This window comes from Eptatretus burgeri, chromosome 12 (assembly GCF_056783735.1).
Source record: "Eptatretus burgeri isolate ZD-2024b chromosome 12, Ebu_testis_v1, whole genome shotgun sequence".
Classification (NCBI taxonomy): domain Eukaryota; kingdom Metazoa; phylum Chordata; class Myxini; order Myxiniformes; family Myxinidae; genus Eptatretus; species Eptatretus burgeri.
In genome coordinates, this window is record NC_140972.1 from 53,514,452 (window position 1) to 53,520,326 (window position 5,875).

A 5,875-nucleotide genomic window follows, 5' to 3' on the forward strand; every position below is an offset into this window, starting at 1 on the left:
TTGACCACTTTAAAGGTCAAAAGACCACTGCCGTTGCTATGCCGTTGCGAGGGCCCGGGGTCCCATATTCGAAAGCACACGATTCCCAGAAATATTGGTCCTACCTACCAAATTTCATTGGAATCGGTTGAGTGGTTTAGCCCCTAGGCTTGACCAAAGTTTCGCGGACAGACAGACATGGAAATGTCCAGAATAAGGGTGCTCTAAGAGCAGCCAATAAATTATGGCCTTATCCCTTATGTCTTTATCCTTTGTAAATCAATGAAACGATGTTCATTTCAAGAGGAATGTTACTGTCTCTGAGGTCTTTTATTGCCTGAACAATGCAGTCATACAAATATCTAAATCATCCTATCTTGCCACGGAACTGCGCCAGCTGGGGAGTTAACCCAGTGCTTGAGGAGATTCCTCTGTTTCTTTCCGTCCTTGGAGGCAGTGTTGGGGCCAGTAGCTGTCTGTGTATCCTCCAAGTGATGTCCCTCTCGCCATGCTCATGGAACAAGGTCACATTTCTCATTTTCTGCCGGGTCAAACTGCTGGTTCTGTAGTCCTGGGTACCTGGAATTTGAATTTTATTTTATTTACTTATAAAGCGCACCTATAATAAAAATATATATTCTAATGCGCTGTACAATAAAAAGTAATATAATGATACATATAACATTTAAGGTAAATCATATAATTTTTATAAGCATAGGCTAAAAGTTAAATTGCATTGTATACTGTATAATATATGCTATGTAAACATGAATTACCTGGTCCTCATGAGGTTGTGCAGGATCACGCATGCTTTGACAATGAGCTTGACAGTGGAGGGGTGATGCTGCATGGTTCTTAGCAGAACCTGGAATCTGTTAGCCAGGATGCCGAATGTATTTTCTACTAACCTCCTTGCTCGGCTAAGCCTGTATTTGAAGATGCGTTGTTCATTCGTCAGACCCCGGAGGCTGTATGGCTTCATCATGGTTGGTTGTAAGGTGAAGCATCGTCACCGATAAAGAAGTAAGGCACGTCCTGGTTGTCGTTTGGAAGAGGCTCAGGGTCAGGGAACCCAAGGGTACCATCTTCAGCACATTCCTTCAGCTCACAGTCATTGTATATCTGTGCATCTGATGCTGATCCAGTACCGCCGACATCTGCCCAAATGAATTTGTAGTCAGCATCCACAAGCGCCATCAGAACAGTGGAGTAGAATCCTTTGTAGTTGAAGTATTGGGACCCACTCTTTGGAGCTCAGCGGCAGGCCACGTGCTTCCCGTCAAGTGCCCCACATGTATGGGGAAAGTTCCATCGTTGGAAGAACTTGTCAGCTATGGCGCGCCAACCATCAGGAGTAGTTGGGCAAACCAGCACCTCATCCACGTATTCGTAAATAATGGCTTAACAGACTTCTCTGACCACTCGGGACTGGGTGTGATGAGGGACCCTCCATCCGAACTTCATCGAGGCTTACTTGTTTACAGAGGCAAGGTTACGCAAAGTCAGTGCCAGCCTCATGCCAGGCTCAAGCGGATCCCTGTAGAAGGTGTACTGCTTGGTTATCCTTGGACCCACTCTGGCTAGCAGCTCGTCAAACATCGCTGGAGGCATATGCAGGAAGTTGGTGAAGGATGCATGGTCCTCGTTACGGAGTTCCACCATGAACTGGTCATACATGCCAAAATGCCATCGCCTCCTGATCCATTGTCTCACCCAGTTCCTTCTCCTCCGTTCACCTCTTCTTCTCCTGGCTCTATTGGCACGCAACTGGTACAGTGTCAAATCGATGAGGTCATGTTGATGTTGGAGGACAGGTAGTAGGTATTGTCGTCTCAGCCTTTCCAGATCCTCCATCTCTCGGATGACATGGACATGTACTCACCATGGAGTCTGGAACACTGACGGGTTCCTCCTGTGAACTCCATTTTTATATACCTATTCCCCTAAACGCTGCCAATATGCCAGTATACGGTAGCTGTAAGTTAGAAACACGTTCAGTAAGTTCCGTGGCCGTCCGGAAGATGTCAAATTCGTCTACATACGTCAATATGCGTTGGAGATACGTTACACATAGGTTCAAAGCACGTTACTCATAGGTTAGAAATAACTTTCGGGTACGCTAAACATTACCTCGACATGTTTCGACTTATGAGTAACATACAAGTAACGTGTGTTGACGTGTGTCAACGATCACGTAACTTGCCTACAACTTATGGCCAGCGTATGCAGAATGTGTGAGTCATACGCCGGCATACGTCAAACAATTTTGAGCATGTTAAAATTTGTCGACGAGCTCGGCGTACTACGACGTATGCCAGCATGCTTCAGCGTGCTCTTAACGTATACAAAACTTACCCATAACATATTCGACGTGTGCCAGCGTTTTAGACAAATTTTTCATACGTCGGCATATGCTGGCTAAATCGTCAAGGTGTGACAGGGCCTTCACATCGTTTGGCAGCCATATTGGATTTACCCTAAAACCTATAAAAAAAATCTTCTCCAGAATGGCTGGACAGATCAAGGAGAAACTTCACACAGCACTTGTTCACCAAGCATTGGTGATACCAGGGTATTCACGAATAATTGATAGGTCACATGATCTGGCAGCAATGTTGGATTAGGCAAAAATCTTTTTTTAATTTCTTTCTCTTGAACAACTTCATCAATCAACGTGAAACTTCACAATTATGATGTAGTGGTCATATATATATATATATATATATATATATATATATATATATATATATATATATATATATATATATATATATATATATATATATATATATTTCAACCTGATCGGATGCATGGTCTGGCAGCCAGAAATATTATTATTATTTTTAATCTGGGTTATTTTTGATTTTGTAATACTTTTTGGAAAAAAGCTCTCTCTTGGCTGTGCCTGGATTGATTTGGGGGTAGAGTAGCAGCTAAAACCTAAATCCTATCCAGCTTCCTGTTAATTTCATCTTTGCTTTTTCCTTGTTTGGATTCCTTCTGATTACTCCAATCAATGCAGGACTGTACCTACTTGGTCTTCCATTTGATTTGAATTTATTTTCATCCAATTCTGAATTCAATTGAATAATAATAAACATCATGGGTCAGGGTCAAGTGTCCATTCAAAGCAGGGTTGCATCAATGTATGACATCTTAGTACCCGATCATCACTGACAGCAGTTATAAAGTGGCAGTTCTCGGTATGTCTCATTAATTACGTTGCACACCAATACACCAGCACCACACAATATGTACACTACACAAAACTACACAAACATCACACAAAACAAGTTCTGGCAAGGGTCTGTAATCTCTGCTTGCTCTTTTTCTTGTTCCTTAATTGTGTACTTCCAATGTAAAATATTTATCATCATCATCTGCTAAACCTGTTAATCTATTATTATAACATCAGGATTGCAGTTTAGCAATTATTTGAATGTTTTTGGACTTATTTCTGAAGCCAGAAGTTATACTCATTGAATGACTTTATCCCCTTTTCCCAGTCTCCATGAAGTCAGAGCCAACAGAGGAGAAAATCACTGAGAAGATCCCATTTCAGTTTAATTAATATCTCACTGAGTTGTAACACATTCTCTTTGAGTCACTGGAATTTCATGACACGCACACAACTGCACGCTTTATGCTAATAGTTTCCACTTAATTTTCCCAACAGCGATGAACAACCTGAAAATATTTCCATATATTGGCATTATATTTAATTGCACAACTTTTGAAGTTCTTCTGAGCCAGTGAAATGACAATTTGCACTTATTATCTTCTTATTCGTTCATAGGTAGCACAAGGCTGCAGGGTAGCATCATTGGCTGAGGGCACAGGTGTTCTGCTGATGCAATTCCCTCTGCTGGCTAAGGCAGGTATTTGTACTTTATTCAAGTTCCCAGCGATAGCTTGCCTACTCTTCGCGATCATAGGATCTTTAACGTCACCATGGGAATAACACTATGGGATCTTTTAAACATTAGTATCAATAAAACTTCTGCAGTTCTAGAGAAGAACCAGGGGTTAATATAGCTTAGAGCAGTGATTCTCAACCCTTCCTCTGTCATTTACCCCCTCGGCTTGATGTATTATGCCATTTACCCCCTTGCTCTCATGCAAAAAAATGCATATCTGGCATAGAGGCACAGAAAAAACAGAAGATGGAACAACTTTATGATTAAGGTTTTGCACAAAATAAACTTTGATAAACGAAAAAAAACCATACAGTCCACTTATATCAAATAAGATCAAACAAAAATACCAGCAGCATTATCAGTGGGAACTCTGCTGATTCATTGAGTCAACCACTTTATTTATTTGAGGAGCTGTTGATGACAACGCGACCTTCATGTCGCCATCGGCTTTCAGGCGGTTCCTTGCCTTTGTCTTCATTGTGACTAAAGTGAAGAAATCTGATTCATATTGATATGTGGTGACAAAGGGAACAAGCACTTTGAAGGCTTGTTGAGTAAGAAGTGGGACTGAATCTGTGAGTTAAATCCAGAAATCAACACCAACTCTATCAAATGCTTCCTTAAGACTAGCAGAGGACTGAAGATCAATCAGCTCCTCTTTTGCTCGGTTGTCATCTCTCATTTCTAACAGATCAGTGGTAAAAGGTCTTAATATCCATCTTTCGGTAGGTATCATGTCCTCTGGAAAGTAGCCAGTGAAGTGATGCTTCAAGATGTTCAAATGTGCTGTGATGTCTTCATTTATTTCAGGTACCACACCAGGTTCTTCTCTAATGGCCTCATCCAAGTTTGGAAAAGTTGCAAATATTTTTTGATGAACTCTTCGTGCCCATAAATCCAGCTTTGTCTGCAATGCTTTCATCTTTTCACCTGCTTCAACAATGGTTACTGATTTTCCCTGGAGTTGTTTGTTGACTTGGTTAAGATGGGTAAATATATGTGAGAGGTACCCTAAAGAGGCGATGAACTTTGAATCAGAAAACTTCTCCCACAGCTTTGAATCCCGGTCACGAAGAAAAATCTCTTCCTCAGTACGGACCTCAAACACACAGTTAACACTAAGTCCATGTGAGAGCCACCTCATCTCAGTATGAAGCAAAATAATTTAATGCTCAGAGCCCATATCATCACAAAAACACAAAAAGCTTTGAACAAGCGGTGATTCAGTGCTCGGGCACAAATGAAATTAACAGCCTCAATAATTTTCTGCAAAACCATTTTCAGATTTTCAGGAAGGGTTTTCGCAGCTAATGCATATCTGTGAAGAACACAATGCGTTGTTATGACATGGGGTGCCTTTTATTTTTCAAGTGCAGTGAAGCCTGATCCAACTCCCGTCATGGCCGGGGCTCCATCAGTACAAATTGAACCAACTATGTCCCATGTGAGATTGATCCTTTCAAAGAAGTCTTCTATTTTCTGCATTATGTCAGCAGCCTTTGTGGTTTGTTGGAGAGTTTCACAGAAGAGAAATTCATCCTTCAGTTCTTTTCCACATATGTACCAGACAAAAACAAGCAGTTGTGAAAAATTAGCAACATCACAAGATTCATCAAGTTGAAAAGAAATTTTTCTTGGGCTAGATTTGATCTGTTCAATAACTTGTTGACAAATATCTTGAGACATTTCACTAATACGTCGATGAATTGTGTCATTAGAAAGGGGAATGTCTTGAATCTTCCGCTTTGCTTCTTTCCCACATACATGTTCAACCATGTCTGAGGCACAAGGTTTAATCAACATCTCGGCAAGGTCGTGAGGTTTCTTTGCCTTTGCTATTCGCTGTGCTACGTGATCGGAAGCTGCAAGCATTGGTTTCGTGTGAGATACGAAGCCATGTTTGGGCAGTGTTCCTGCAGCCCTAAACCTTGCTCTCTTTGCCTCAAAGGTAGCGTGGTCATCAGATGCATGGCAGGATG

General features: G+C 41.3%; 1 pseudogene; it reads right to left on the minus strand.

The window, feature by feature from the left end:
• Positions 1-341: 341 nt before the first annotated feature.
• LOC147015639 (uncharacterized) lies at positions 342-1,176 on the minus strand (annotated as a pseudogene).
• Positions 1,177-5,875: the final 4,699 nt, after the last annotated feature.